The sequence below is a fragment of the Canis lupus genome, chromosome X (genome assembly GCF_011100685.1).
Source record: "Canis lupus familiaris isolate Mischka breed German Shepherd chromosome X, alternate assembly UU_Cfam_GSD_1.0, whole genome shotgun sequence".
Classification (NCBI taxonomy): Eukaryota; Metazoa; Chordata; class Mammalia; order Carnivora; family Canidae; genus Canis; species Canis lupus.
The window spans coordinates 9,726,595-9,742,941 of NC_049260.1; the positions used below are offsets into that span (position 1 = coordinate 9,726,595).

Below are 16,347 nucleotides of genomic sequence, written 5' to 3' on the forward strand. Positions count from 1 at the left end.
AGGCAGACACATAACCAACTGAGCCACCCAGGTGCTCCACCATGTGATTCTTTTTAAGACGTGCCAGTAAGAAATGATGTTTTTCCAATTCTTTTTTTTTTTTTAAAGATTTTATTTATTTATTCATGATAGTCACACAGAGAGAGAGAGAGGCAGAGACATAGGCAGAGGGAGAAGCAGGCTCCACGCAGGGAACCCGACGTGGGACTTGATCCTGGGACTCCAGGATCACGCCCTGGGCCAAAGGCAGGTGCTAAACCGCTGCGCCACCCAGGGATCCCCAATTCTTTTTTTTTTTCCAATTCTAACAATCATGTTATCCTACTGTTATCTATTTTAGAACAATATTTGTAAGAAAACCATGTGAGTGTTGATCAGTTTGTGGGTATCCGTGTAATGATCATGGAGTTGTGCATCACACTAATAACCATGGTACTTTTGCTGATAATCATTCAAGAGATGATGGCATTTCTCACAGTGGTGTAGATGGTGGAGTGCTGCAAGAATTCAGGTAGATCGATGGGTCCTGCATTGATGAAACTGAACAAAGTTAGTTGCATGGTCCTAATGGGGTAAGTGTGCCCATAATCACCTTTGTCATAATCTGATTTTCAGGTTCCTATCAAGAAATCATGATAAACCTCATAATGACCATTAACAGACCTATTCTTGCATCCAGGTAAGTGATGATATGAGCCTAAAGCACTTACAAACAATCTGGTCTTCAAATATTTAGATTAGTGTGGATGGTCCTAACATTCTTGATAGCATGTTTTTCTTTTTTTTTTTTAAGATTTTTTTTTTTTTTATTCATGAGAGAGAGAGAGAGAGAGGCCGAGACACAGGCAGAGGGAGAAGCAGGCTCCCTGCAGGGAGCACCCCTATGGGACTTGATCCTGGGACTCCAGGATCACGCCAAACCACTGAGCCACCCAGGGTTCCCGCATGTTTTTCTGTATATGTTCAATTAAGAAGTGATATTGTCCCTACCAGTGTTAGTAGTAAGCATTAGCCCTTAGTACTCTAGAGTTTCTATTCAATGGGTAGTGCTGAAAGGGGTCCTGAAACAACACATTGACCAAGAAAACTTGGAGTATTCAGGTATAATAAAATGTGTATAATAAAATGTAAATAAAAGTTTTCTACTCTGTGTTTTCAGGTTCATGTAAGACGTCATGGGGAGCATATCAGTCACGGCAAATGAGGCACATAGCAGGTATTGAGGTAAGTGATGATACGAGTCTGAACCACAGCACAGACCATCTGATCTTACATGTAGGTAAGTGATTGTGTCCCTAATACTTCTTGTTACTATGATTTTGTTTCAGGTATTCAGGTAAGAAGTGATAGTCCTTACCAAATCTAGTGATCATGCCTTTACACGTTTTACATTTTATTTTTTAAATTTATTTATTTGAGAGAGAGATCGAGAACACGTGAGCACATCGGTGAGATGAGCAGAGGAAGAGTCTCAAGCAGGGGCTTGATCCCACGATCCTGAGATCCTGAGATCACAACTCTAGCTGAAACCAAGAGTTGGACGCTTAACCAACTGTACCACCCAGGTGCCCCTACACTTTTTACGTTTTAGAGATAACACGTTTAACCCTGTGAGTGTTGAGAGTTGATTGTATCTGTAATTGTCAAGTTCCCACCCCAGTTGTAACCACAGTATTTTTGCAGGAGTCCAGTTCAGACACCGTGGCTTTCTTCTGACAAAGGTGTTCACCTGAATTAATGCAAGTATCAGGATAGAGTTGATGTGTTCCATAATAACAGAAGTAAAAAGGTGTTCTGGTGGAGTAAGTCATGTCCTTAAACATACTTATCCTATGTATTTCTTCAGTTTCCTGTCAAGAAAACACGGTCAACCTAATAGTGCTTGTCAATGGAAACTTGCTCTTAACCAGGCACATGACATCTTGTCACATTGTAAACCATCTGATCTTCAATATGAAGGTAGGTGAGGATGATGTCTCTAATGTTTGTGTTACCATGTTTGTTTGCCCGTATCTTGTTCAGCTCTCTTTGTTAGTATACACGTATGAGATAATATGATAGATATTAACTTACCAGAGACACTTTTATTTTCAGCTATCTAGGTAATTAGTGTTCGAGACTCATACTTACCTTGTTTTGGCATAGATGCAGTGAGGACATTAATTTGACCCCACTAATACTAATCTAATCTAATAAAAGTTAGATTTTTCATTTTCTTATTTAGAGATAATATATAATCCGAGCGATTTATCCCAGTACATTCATCATGTTCTTGACCTTGGGAATTTTTTCAGGTATCCCTTCAGGAGAAGTCGATGTGTCTTCCCAGGGTTTGACCTTGGAGTCCTGCAATTAAGTATCCAGGTTGTGTTGACGGCTTCTGAAACGATAGACGACCAAGAGAATTTGCAAGGTGGAGGTAGAATAATTCCTGTACCAAAAACATTTTCCACGATGTGTTTTTTCAGGTTAATGTCAAAACCTCATGCTGAGTTTATCAATGATAATTTGTGTAGGATATTGCTGGTATGGAGGGAAGGGATCTGGTGGCTCAAAAGCGCAGTACATGCCATCTGGCCTTCATATACCTAGGTAAGTGATGAGTGTACTTACACTTCTTGTTACCATGAATTTTTTTGAAGGTATGAGGTAAGAAATGATAGAGTCCTTATGAATTCCTGAGACCATGTTTCTCTACTTTCTATGTTTCTGAAAAATGTTCATTTTAACCCTCTGAATGTTGACAGACTGCATGGATATAGGTATTTATATCATGATATTCTCCATGATAGTACAATCCATAGGATAACTGTAATAGAATAACAGTGTTCTCTGACATTGGTATTAACTTTGAAGTATGGTAAGTTTCCAGTAGAGTTGATGGCGTCTCATAATGATGAAGTGAACAACGTTATTTGCAGGTTTCCTGATGGGAAAAAGTTATGTCCTTTAACACACATTCATAATGTCTTTCCAGTCAAGAAATTGGGATGAACCTAACACTGCTCATCAGTGGGGATATTCCTTGTGTGTAGGTGAGTGATGATGTGGGCCTAGCCCTGATCTCTATATAGCTGGCTAAGTGATGAAAGTTTCCTTGGCAATTGTTACCATTTTTCTTTGTAGGTATTCAGGTAGGAAATGATAGTCTTTACCAATTCTAGAAACCATGCATTTTTTAGAGAAAATTCATTTTATCCCTGTGAGTAATGAGGGATTGCTGCATCCAGGTAATTATCATCATGTTCCTACCAGTAACCATGGAAATTTTGCAGGTGTTTCATTATGAAATGTCATATCTCATAATGGACTTGACCTTGGAGTACTGCAGGTATTCAGATGGAATTGATGTTCTCATAATGAGAGAAGTGTTCAAGTTAATTGCTTTGAGGGGTCATGCTACAAGTACTGGTTTTTTACACGTATATCATGCGTTTTTCAGCTTCCCATCAAGAGATCAAGATGAAATTCATGGTTAATGGGGCATTTCTGGTATCCAGATAAGTGATGATGTATACCTTCACCACATGAGACCAACTGACATCCACATACCCAGAGAATTTACCATGTGATTTATTTCAGGTTTTCAGGTAGATAATGATAATGTTTTATTAATTCTAGCAATCATGTCATTCTACTGTATTATATTTTTGAGAAAAATTTATTTTTAACCATGTGAGTAGTGAGCAACATGTGGGTATCCACAGAATGATGATGGAGTTGTGCATCACAGTAGTAACCATGGTCTCCTTGCAGGTGAGCAAGGAAGAGATGATGGTGTGATGACAATGGCATAGACTTTGGAGTACCGCAAGAATCCAGGTAGAGTTAGATGATGGGTCCTGCAGCAATGGCAGTGAACAAGGCTATTTGCAGTCTCCAGTAGAAAAGATGTATCTATAGATACCTATTTTATTTTATTTTTTAGAAGATTTTATTTATTTATTCATGAGAGACACACAGAGAGAGGCAGAGACATGGGCAGAGGGAGAAGCAGACTCCCCACTGAGCAGGGAGCCCGATGCAGGACTTGATCCCAGGACCCCGGGATCATGCCCTGAGCCAAAGGCAGATGCTCAAACACTGAGCCACCCAGGCATCCCTAGATACCTATTTTACAATGCACCTGTTAGGTTCTTTTTTTTTTTTTTTTTTTTTTACATTTTTATTTATTTATGATAGTCACAGAGAGAGAGAGAGAGAGAGAGAGGCAGAGACACAGGCAGAGGGAGAAGCAGGCTCCATGCACCCGGAGCCTGACGTGGGATTCGATCCCGGGTCTCCAGGATCGCGCCCTGGGCCAAAGGCAGGCGCCAAACCGCTGCGCCACCCAGGGATCCCTCCTGTTAGGTTCTTATAAAAATTCATGGTAAATATGCTAATGATCAGTAATAAGACTTTGCTTGTGTCTAGGTAAGCAATGACGTGGGCCTTTAGCACCCTAAACACTATATGATCTTCAGATATAGGGAAGGATGGACAGTGTTCCTGACTCTTGTGTTTCTATGTTTTTATGCAGGTACTCAGTTAAGAAATGATACTGTCCCAAGAACAACCTTAATTTGTTCTGGAGTTCACATATCATGTATGCTTACCCTGAGTGATAACAGAAAGATACGAAGATGTGCAGATGAGTTGTCATCCTGTTCCACACCACAGTGTTGACCAGGAGATTTCTACAGGTGCTCAGAGATGATATGTCTAACACCGATGTTGACGTTGAAGTTTTGAAAGATCAGGTAGTTTGGGTGGTTCCCTTAATGATGTGGCTATGAAATGATTTGCTGGTACCTTTTTTTGTTCTGTTTTTATTTGTTTCTTACAGGTAAAACAAACTGTGTCATTCAGGCCCTAAACACTTATTTTTTAAGTTTCCAGAAGTCATGACATCATACTGAACCTAACCATGGTTGTGAATTGGACCTCGATAGTAAGCAGGTATGTGATAAAGTGGGTCTTACCCCAGTACAGATCACTTGATCTTCACATATCTAGGTAAGTGAGGATGGTGTCTCTCAGCACAGTGTTACCATGTTTTTTTGCAGGTATCCTGTTAAGGCCTTTGCTAGTGTACAGGTAGGAGGTGATGTGATGGTCACTCATCAGAGACATTCTCAATTTCAGTAACTACAAAATTATTGTTTTTGAGACTTCTTATATTTACCTAGTTTTTGTCATTATGTAGTTAAGAAATTACTTTGTCTCTAGTAATACTAGTAAGGATGAGATTTTTCCATTCTTCTTTAGATAATATGTATTTAATGCTAATGAAAGAGGAGTATGTGTAATTTATTATGTTGTACTCCTTGCAGGTACCCTTGCAGGTGTACCCTTCAAGAAAAGAAGGTGTCTCTTCTTAGGGTTTGACCTCGGTGTTCTGCAAGCAAGTATCCAGGTACTGCTAATGGATCCCAAAATGATACAAGTGACCAAGGGAATTTGAAGGTGTGGAGGTAAAATGAGACATGTACTACAGTACGTTTTAAGATTTGTGTCAACACATCACAGGAGGTAAACCTATCAATGGTAGTTAATGTTGGACATCGTTGTATGGAGGTGGGTGATGCTGTGGGCCTACAGCACAGCATAGACCAGTTAACGTTTATGTATTTATGTAGGTGATCTGTTCCTCACACATTTTTTTGCAGGTAGCCAGGTAAGAAATTATAGAAACTTTATAAATTCTAGCAACCACATTATCCTACTCTTTAACATGTTAGAGGAAATTATGTTTGACCACATGATTATTGAGCAATTTACAGTTATCCACATAATTATAATTGAGCTGTGAGTAACAGTAATAGCCTTGCTTGGTATTTTTCAGAAGAGCAGTCAAAAGAGATGATGATGTCTCTAACAGTGGAATAGATCTTAGAGTACCACAAGCTTCCAGGCAAAGTTGATGGGTTCTGCCGTGATGGCAGTGAACGGGGTTATTTTTAGCGTCCAAGTATAGAAGGTGTAACTATAGACTCATTTGCCACAATGTGTTTTCCAGGGTCCTGTCAAGAGATCGTGGTGAACCTCCTAATGATCATTAAAGGGACATTGCTTGTATCAGGTAAGTGATGATGTGTGCCTTAAGCACCCTACAGACCATCTGATCTTCAGCTATCTGAGCATTAATGGTGTTCTTAACAGTCATGTTACCATGAGTTTTTGTTTTTTTGGGGGGGGTTTTTTGTTGTTATTGTTACTCAGTTATGATGTTGTCCCAACCAATGCTAGTATGCATGAGTCTTTATTATTTTAGGTTTTAGATATAATGTATATTCAACCTTAGTAGTGAGTGAGGGAGAGGTAGGTGTCCTGGTAACTTACTCAACTGTTCTACACCACAGTATTTACAATGAGATTTCTATAGGTATTCAGGAAAGAGATGATGGTGTCTCTAACAATGGTGTTTACCTTTAAATTCAGCCACCATCCTAGTAGTCTTGGTTCCTACAGCAACGGAAGTGATCAAGATTTTTGCAGGATTTTTTTTTTTTCAGATAAAACAAGTTTTGTTCTTCAGCACACTTGTCCATTGTGTCCTCAGGTTCCGGTACTCATGAGATCGTGATGAACTTGACAGTGATCGTTAATAGGACCTTATTGGCAACCAAGTAAGTGATAAAGTGGGTCTTACCTCAGTACAGACCATCTGATCTTCAGATATCTTTTGTTTGTTTGTTTTTATTCATGAGAGAGGCAGAGACACAGGCAGCGGGAGAAGCAGGCTCCCTATGGGGAGCCCAATGTGGGACTCGATCCCAGGACCCCGGGATCACAACCTGAGCCAAAGGCAGACGCTCAACCACTGAGCCACCCAGGCGTCCCTGATCTTAAGATATCTGAGTGAGTATGGTTTACCTAACACAGCGTCACCTAGTTGTTTTGCACGTGTCCTTTCCTTTCCTAATATGCAGGTGTGAGAATATATAGTATTAACTCATTAGAGACCTGCTTGTTTTTCATATGTGAATGGGGTTTTCAAGACTCTATATTAACTCTGTTTTTGGCATGTAAGCAGTTCAGAAATTAATTTGGCCCAAATAGTACTCATAAGTATGAAATTTTACTGTGTTCTTATTCAGAGATTATATGTTTTATACACCCAGAGTGGTGGATAGGCAGAGATCCAGGTAATTTATCATATTATCCATCACCACATTATTGCCCATGAAATTTTTGCAGGTATCCTTTCAACAGAGGAAGGTATCTCTCTCCTTTTATTTTTTTTTTAATATTTTATTTGTTTATTCATGAGAGACACAGAGGGAGAGGCAGAGACATAGGCAGAGGGACAAGCAGGCTCCCTGCAGGGAGCTGGATGCGGGACTCCATCCCAGGACTCCGGGGTCATGACCTGAGCCGAAGGCAGACGCTCCAACCACTGAGTCACCCAGGCACCCCAGGAAGATGTCTCTTATTAGGGTAGCAACCTCAGAGTTCTGCAATTATCCAGGTAACATTGATGAATCTCAAAATCATACAGTTGACCAAGGAATTTACAGGTGTCCCACTAGAAAAAGATGTGTACCAAACATGTTTTCTGCAATTTTTTTTCAGGTTCATGTGAAGACCTCACTGCAAGCCTTTCAGTGGTAGTTAACAATGTGCACATATCAGATATTAAGGTAAGTGATGATGTGGGCCTAAACCACGAAACAGGTCATATGCTCTTCAAACACATAGGTAAGTGGTGATACTGTGTCTAACACTTGTTACCATATATTTTTGCAGGTATCCCTCTCGGGTCTTTGACAGTACATAGGTTTATACGTGGTATAATATTAAGTCATTATAGATATTCTTGCTCAAGTCCCCTACCTCCCTTGTTTTTGGCAAGTCTAAGTTATGTTAGTTGGACTCTGATAATACTAGCAAGCGGTAGTTTTGTTTTTGTTTTTGTTTTTTTTTAAAGATTTTATTTATTCATGAGAGAGGGAGAAGCAGGCTCCATGCAGGGAACCTGATGCGAGACTGGATCCAAGGACTCCAGGATCATGCCCTGAGCCAAAGGCAGATGCTCAACCGCTGAGCCACCCAGGCGTCCCGCAAATAATAGTTTTTATTGTTTTCTTGTATGGCGATAAAGTGTATTTCTCACTCATAGTGGCAGACAAATGGCAAATATCCAGGTCCTTTATCATATTGTTTGAACCACATTATTATTATTAACCATGGAGTATTTGCAGGTATCCCTCCAAGAGGAAGATAAACCTTACTAGTGTTTAACCTTAGAGTTCTGGAAGAGTCCAGGTAATGTTTATGGGTCCCCAGATGATACAAGCGACAAGGGAATTTGCAGATGCACGGATAGAATGAGACATATACCAAACACATAAACCACATATGTTTTTCAGGACACCCCAAGAAATCACATGAACCTATCCATACCAGTGAATGGGCAGACATTGCCGATATTGAGGTAAGTGATGCTCTAGGCCTAAACCACAAATATTTGGATAAGTAGTAATACGTGTTGACACTTTTTGTTGCCATAATTTTGTTGCAGGTATTCAGGTAAAAAATAAGAATCCTTACCAATTCTAGAAACTATAAATTTTTGCTTTTTACATTTTAGATCAAATCTCTTTAACACTATGCCTGTTAGGAGGTTATTGGTATACAGGTATTTATCATGGTTTTCCCCACCACAGTACTACCCATGTAATTTTTACAAGTGTCCAGTCAAGAAATGATAGTTTTCTGGCATTGGTGTTGACCTTGGAGTACTGTAAGTATCCAGGTAGTATTGTAAGTATCCAGAGTTGGTATGTCTCATAGTGATGAAGTGACCAAGGTTATTTGCAGGTGTCCTGGCAGAAAAAGTTATGTCCCTTAACATATGTTTCATAACATTTTTTTCAGATTCCTATCAAGAGATCCCAGTGAACCTAACATTGGTTGTTAACGGGGGCAGGGATGTTGCTGGTATGCAGGAAAGGGAAGATACAGGCCTAAATCATTACACAGACCATCCAATCTCCAGATAGCTAGGTAAGTGATGATGGTGTCCCTAACACTTGTTATCATGATTTCTTTAGGGGCATTCATTCAGGTAGGAGATGATATAGATCCCTTGCTTGTATAGAAACCATGAGTTACCATTTTCTATTTTAGAGAACATTTTTATTTATCTCTGTGAGTGTTGAGTAATATCATATCTAGGCAATTATGATAATGTTTCCTGCCACAGTAATGACCATGGGAATTTTGCAGGTGTCCTGTTAGGAAATGTCTCACCTGACTATGATCTTGACCTTGGAGTACTACAAGTATTCTGGTACAGTTGATGTTTTACAGTGATGAAAGTGATAAAGATTATTTGCAGATGTCCTGGTAGAACAAGTTGTGTTATTTTACACATATATCATAATGTGTTTTTCAGGTTCATGTCCCTAATGTTTATTTTTTTAAGATTTTATTTATTTATCCATGAGAGACACAGAGAGACAGAGACACAGGCAGAGGGAGAAGCAGGCTCCCTGTGGGGAGCCAGATAAGGGACTGGATCCCAGGACCCCGGGATCGTGACCTGAGCTGAAAGCAGACGCTCAACCACTGAGCCACCCAGGTGCCTGAACCTAATGATCATTAACAGGAGACATTTCTGGTATCCAGGTAAGTGATGTTACGCACCTTCATCACATCACAGACCATCTAGTCTTTATATACTGACATAAGTGACATCTGTTCTTCTTTGACCATGGGATTCTTTTGGGTAGGTTTTCAGGTAAGTAATGATAATATTTTACCAGTTGTAGAAACCATGTTATCCTACTGTTTTATATTTTAGAAAAAAATGTATGTTTAACCATGTGAGTGTTGAGCAATTTGCAGATATCCATGTAATTATTATGAAGTGAAAATCATAATAGTACCATGGTTTGGGGTTTTTTTGTGTGTGTTTTGTTTGTGTGTGTGTGATTATTTGCAGGTGAGCATTCAACAGACAATGCCGTCTCTAACAATGAGATAGACCTACCTAAGATTCTAGGTACACTTAATGACTCCTGCAGTGATGCTAGTGATAAGATTATTATCAAGGTCCAGGTAATAAAGGTGTGTCCTGACACATATGTCAAAATGTGTTTTTCAGGTAATTGTTAAGAAACCATGGTAATCCTCATAATGATCATTAAAAGGATTTTGTTTGTATCCAGGTAAGTGATAATGATAGCCTTTTCCATGCTATAGGCCATCTAATATTCAGGTATTTAGGTACGTATGGATAGTGTTCCTAACCTTGTGTTGCTATGTTGCTATCAAATCTACAGCTATCGTTAGTTGAAAATCATCTCTTGATTTGTGTTTTTGCAAATATCCACTCAAGAGGAGATCATGTCTCTATTCAAAGTCTTGTCCCTGGATTTTTGCAAGTATCTGGATAGGTTTTATGGTTCCCTTTAAGTCTGCAGTATTCAGTAGATTTTCAGGGGCCCATGTTATGAATTATCGTTAAACACTGTTCTCTCTTTGGCTTTTGTAGATTCCAGTTAAGAGATTGTTGATGAGAACCTCCGTGTGTATTGAAGGCAAAATTTTATTTGCACCAAGTACAAGATAATCCATTTGTACTAAAGTTAGAGCTCATGAGATTTTGTACATACCCAGGTAGACAATGTTGGTGTTCTGAAGCCAACATAGTGGCCATATTTACTTGCATTTGTAAGTTGTAAGCAGTGATCAGGGAAATTTTGCAGATATGCTGTCACACTATGAAGGTGTCTGTAACTAAGGTATTTTTTGGAAATTTATAGATGTCCAGATAAGAGATGATGGTGCCCTGAAACAAGATAATGACCTTGAGATTTTGCAGTTATTCAAGCAAGAGATGACCTATCCCTACTGTGATCTCGATCCTGCACCTTTCTAGGTATTCAGGTAAGAGATGGTATTTGCCTGATTATATTAGTGACCATGGATGGGGCTTTTACTGGTATGCAGGCCGATGATGATTATGTCTGTATCTATAGTGCTGACCTTTGAATCTTACATGTATCTAGGTAAGAGTTGATCTGTCCCTTACCATGCTAGTGGCCTTGGGATGTTCTAGTTGTCCAGATAAGGAGCGGTGTGTCCTTAACCATGTTAGTTACCATGATATTTTTGCAAGTATCCAGGTAAGATGTCATGTATCTACAACATACTATTTCTCTTTAGATTTTTTAGATATTCTGGGAAAAGATGATGGTGTTCTGACAATACAGATGACCGTAGGATTTTGCACATATCCAGTCAAGAGATGATGGCATATCTATCAACATTGGTGTTTGTGGAAAAGAAAGAAATGGAATGCTTTTTTTGATCAGTTGTATAATTTGTTAAAAGAATTTTAACATTCAATGACTAGTAAATATTATTCATGGTCGTATTTTCTTGTATCTGTTTGTTTATTCAATTTCTCCATATTGACATCTGCACCAGGAATCTTAGGCCCACATTTATGAAATATGTTAGTATCTTGGAGCTATCAATACAGATAGACTTCCTATGAAATGTGGTTATTCCTAAAGAAAACTAGGCTATAGACCCAATTCTTAGTTAGAGGGTTGAGGGAACCAAGGAAGAGGAATATTGGTGTATATATTGTGGGCAACAAACATTTGTACTCTCATCCTCCTGGTATAAATAAGCATTAAGTGTTATGTTAGGAAAATATGTGAAACATAATAGAGCTTAATGGGGAACTTGAATATCTCTTATCTAATCATTCAGTTACTGTATTATTATTTAGCTTGTATCATTAGCACATAGAAAATGAGAGCTGAAAAAAAAAATGAGAGCTGAAACAGAATTCAGTGATCATTTAGCCCAATACCACCATGAATGAGAGAGCCCTGAGTGTGGAGAGGTTAATCAAGGTCACACAGCCATCTAGTTGTGAAGTGCTCTTTCCACTATTCTGTTTTCTTGGTTTGAAAACCCGAGACTGATTAAAAAGCAATAAGACAAGTGCTTGTTTGAATCAATATTGCTCAGGAAATGCACTTCCAATTGGCCAGACTACTCATCATGTACTTGGCTTTTTTGTTCATATATTCGGTATAAAATTGTCCTTGGCCCTGGGTCTCTGTCCTAAACCCCCAGCTACAAATGTCTCCTATCAAGGGAAGCAACCTAGTCTGAATTTCAGTTCAGCCAAGTGGGATCCCTGTGAACTTTCATTCTCCTCTGATATAACTGTTCCGAGATCCATTTACAGCCATTGTTCATCTGAGAATGGAACCATGCTGTGCATTTCAACACCACTGGACATATGTCAGAGTACATTCCAATAGGTAACTATAATTCCATAGGAAAAGAGAAATAAAGGGTTTAAACTGTTACGGTGGATGATAATGATGTAGAAAGAAAAAGAAACGAGGACGAACAAACAAGATGCCTTCACCCCAGGCCATGCACATAGTAGGTACTCAGTATTTTTTTTAAATAAATGAATGCTTCTTGATAGTTTGGATGATTATGGATCAGCCCATTCAACCACCATTCTTCTACTGTGTGAAGGCATGAAGGCTAAAAACTCCCATTTCCCAGACTTCTTGCCACACGGGTGTGTGTGAATTCACATTCTGTCAACCAGTGTCACAGTATGTTTAACTTTTACTGGAATCAAGTCATAGGTAGAAGGGGAAGGAGTGGACCACAATTTTACTGGCATGGGTTGTGGCAGGGTACCAGGTTCTGGACAGAGGTATTTGAGAGCTTGGAATTCCTAAAACAGGTAGGCCAAACCTGGAACTGTAGCTCAGGGTCCAGTATGTTCTTTAAGGAAACATTCTTTCATTTTCCCATTTTTTTTCCTTGTAGTTTTTGAAATTTTTACAGACAATACTGTCACAGAGGTAAGAGGTCGAAAAAAAGAGAAAAAGCCAACCATTACATCACCAGTGAAACAGAGAACGAAGGAAAATTGAAAGTGTTTGTCATCACCCATATTAATACCTATTACATAGGTACCGTAAGGTTGATATAACTTTGGGAAGATTTCTTTCTCTTAAAATTACAAATACATATGCACATATTTTAATATCTAGAAAATAACAAAAATGACCAGGAAGAAATAAATGTGTAAATCTGTGCATGTAGAAGTCCTTCATTCAACAATGAGTGCCTACCCGTGATAGGTACAGTTCCACGCCCCAGGGATCAACAGTGAAGAAGCTAGACAACATCCATGCCCTAAAGAAGATTCCATTTTCTAGTGTTACAATTCCAATGATCCATACATCCTGTCATTTCAGCATTTCATTGTCCCAGCATAATTATTAATAGCTCTTAGTCTCAAGGTTGTCTCAGTTTGGACAATGCATTAAATGGACACCCTGGATATCATAAGATACAAGTAAAGTCAATTTTTTCTTTTAGTCAATTTTTTTTTTAAGATTTTATTTATTCATGATAGACACAGAGTGAGAGAGGCAGAGACACAGGCAGAGGGAGAAGCAGGCTCCTTGCAGGGAACCCGATGTGGGACTCAATCCCGGGACCCCGGGGTCACACAGTGGGCCGAAGGCAGGTGCCAAACTGTTGAGCCACCCAGGCATCCCAAGTAAAGTCAAATTTTAATTAGAGTCATAGGTGCTATAAAAATATAAGATAAGGTAATAGTAATTAGGGAAAGGGAGTTCTTCAGTTTGAGTGGTCAGGGATGTTCTTCCGGAGGAGAGCTTAAACAATGAAGAGAGAGCCAGTCAGGGGAAGATCGAAGGGGTGAGCGTTCTAGGAGTAGCGAAAGCAAGTAGACGTGTCCAGAGGACAGAAACAGCAAGTGGATGGAAGGCAGTGCGTGAGGGGGGAGAGTGGCCCACGGACATGCAAGGGCTAGATTGTTCAAGGCCTTGTGCATCATGGGGAGGGGCTTGGCTTTCTTTGGAAATGCAGTGGGTGGTCGTTGAAAGAGAACAAAGTGACCTAATTTGTGGGTCTTTGCCCAGTTTATTCAATTCCATAGTACAGCGAATCAGTATCTGGTGAGGCCCTCTCAAATTTAAAATCCAGTGGTCCCCATAGTAATGCCACAGGGACTGTGATTTAATGAAAAATCATATCCATTTATTACCAACCCCGGAACGAAAGGTAAACGATGATAGGACTTCCAACTTACTACTAAGCTGAAACTCTCAGGAAACGTTTTTACAACTTCCTCCCAAAGTATCACAGGACAAAATCCATCAAAGTGTTCGCTTTCAGAACATTAGAACAGACTCGCAAACAAATGCGAATTTTTGCAAGTTTATCCAAGTTCCCCTCTCATCCTTAATGTCATTTGCTCAGGGTTTTGCAGTTTGAAAGTAGCTGGGACAAGTCTCCAGACACAAGGGAGTGGCGATTTGGGGCAGACTCACACCCCGGGTTGGAATTGGTTTGGCCAGGGAGGGAGGAGTAAGATGCCACAATCTGGTAGAGGTCCTTGATAGGTGTTCCAGCAGCTTCCACATTCCTTTTCCACCCTGCTGTGCTCCACCTCCCAAGGCCCAACACTTGGCCACACAGATGGTGCGCAACACAGGGGTGCCAGGCTGCAGGAGGTGAGGCGAGGGCCAGATTCTAGGACGTTCTGCCCCACCTACCCCCCCCAACCAGGTCAACTCAGAGGAAGGGAGGTGTCCTCGGTTCAGCTTTCCTTTGCCTTGGGGTTTTATGAATCCCAAAGCTCCTCAAATACATGGTATCTCTGCCACAGTCGTGTCAGTGAAGTGGGGATCTACCCCCTGCCTTTCTATCTCCCTGCCCCGAGGGGATGTCACCAAGACTTCTGAGCCCCTTAGCTCTGTGTTTTGGGTGTCCCTGGGGCCCTAATGACCTCTGACCAGGTTCCCTATTGTCTGAATCTCTCAGCGGATTACTGAGCAGCTGGCTAATTCGGTCTCCTGGTTCTCACTCCGGATTGGAGACTGTTGTTTTCTTGTTTCGGCAACATCCGAGGCGTAGAACAAATAGAAGCATTTCCATTCTTCCCTCACATAAATAATTAGCTGCTCAAGACTGCTCTGGAGAGCAGGACTGTACTCAGCATGCCAGCTAGGAATATATCATTATCTCAAGCACCACCTTGCCTGGCGCCAGGAGTCCTGTTAGGACCTCCATCTCTGTCACCCTTTGGTACTTTCTAGTCTTTTCTGTCTCCCTCAGGACTAGTTAAGACAGATGCTAGTGTGTCGGTGAGGTTTTGAAAATAACACTTTTCATAGCAGTGGTTTGAGCTAATGGTGTTTTCCATCTCAAAAATGTTTTACAAACATTAATTAAGCTTTAGCTCCCTGGTGGGCTTAGGCCAAGAGAATGCTTCTGGACAGAGTTGCTGCTTTTCCCTCAAGCCACAGAGAGTCCTCAAGGAAACCCAAGGCCTGGGGGCTTCCGCCTAACAGTCCTTTGCCTGAAAGAGTATTTAACACACCTTTAGGACTTTTGTGATGCTTCGTAAAATGACCCCCCCCCCAAATGAACCCCCCCCCCGAAATGCTTTTTTTAAATGAAGTCTGGTTAGTGTAAACCACCTGTCAAGAAACTTATTTTTTGTTAATTGTGATGGAAAAGCCTACATCTGTTCGGGTCAGCGCAGTAGGAAAATAAACTGCGAGCCTAAATCAATTCAGTAAGACAATAGTTATTTCTCAGTAGGAAGAGCAAAGAAAGAAAGAAAAAAAAAAAAAGCCCAACCAGGTGTGAGTAAGAAGGAAGGAAGGATATGAGAGAACAGAGATCTTCAGAAACATTCCTTCCGTTTCCTCATTCTGGCACAGAAATCCAAACAGAAAAGCTTTAAAAGAAACATCTGGAAAAACCGCATCTCCACATTCCTAATGCAGAAACCCGGGCATAATGCAATGGCAAGACTCCTTCACAGCCATTTGTATCTAAATGATGCTCAGACAGGTGTGCTTGGGTCCCACCTCCCACCCCCTGGGACGTTTGACAGTGGCTGGAGGACGTTTGTGGTTGTCCTCACTTAAGGGGCACATGGGGTGTCATTGGCACCTAGCGTATGGCAGTCAGAGCTGTGCCCACGACGGCTCCCATCACCAAGACCAGATACCAGAGGAACCCTGCTGAAATCATTGCTCCAAATCCCCACACCCAGTTGGGGTTAGTGATGGGTCTCAACGCCCCCAATTCCAAGCTGCCTCTCCATGGGGGTCTTTCTCCCCTCCTGCTCCCCCATGCCTCCCTGAGGCCTGGGAAGGCCTCTGTGCGCAGAGCTGAAACTCTACCGTGTTCCCAGCTGCTGCACTGTGGATTTTCTCAGAAGGTCATGGTGGTGGGTTTTCTTTTGAAGTGATCCAGGGTCCTTTCTTTCTTTTTTTGGGGGGGGGGGCGGGTGGTCCTTTCAATTAGGAAGCCATAGGCACATTT

At 40.7% G+C, this 16,347-nt stretch overlaps 1 long non-coding RNA gene across 12 annotated transcripts; it reads left to right on the forward strand.

Annotated features, from left to right (window-relative positions):
- Nucleotides 1-306: 306 nt before the first annotated feature.
- On the forward strand, nt 307-11,365 carry LOC106558423. 12 transcript variants are annotated; one of them, XR_005386134.1, is made up of 11 exons: nt 308-679; nt 1,160-1,959; nt 2,295-3,590; nt 3,757-3,822; nt 4,520-4,739; nt 4,826-6,061; nt 6,542-7,450; nt 7,555-8,247; nt 8,352-8,416; nt 8,860-10,875; nt 11,155-11,365. It is a non-coding gene; the product is annotated as an uncharacterized LOC106558423 (long non-coding RNA). The 12 variants fall into 12 exon arrangements; XR_005386130.1 differs by having other exon boundaries at nt 312-679; nt 4,826-4,938; nt 5,313-5,395; nt 5,999-6,061; nt 7,555-10,875; XR_005386135.1 differs by having other exon boundaries at nt 307-679; nt 7,555-9,988; nt 10,091-10,875.
- The last annotated feature ends 4,982 nt before the right edge of the window (nt 11,366-16,347 follow it).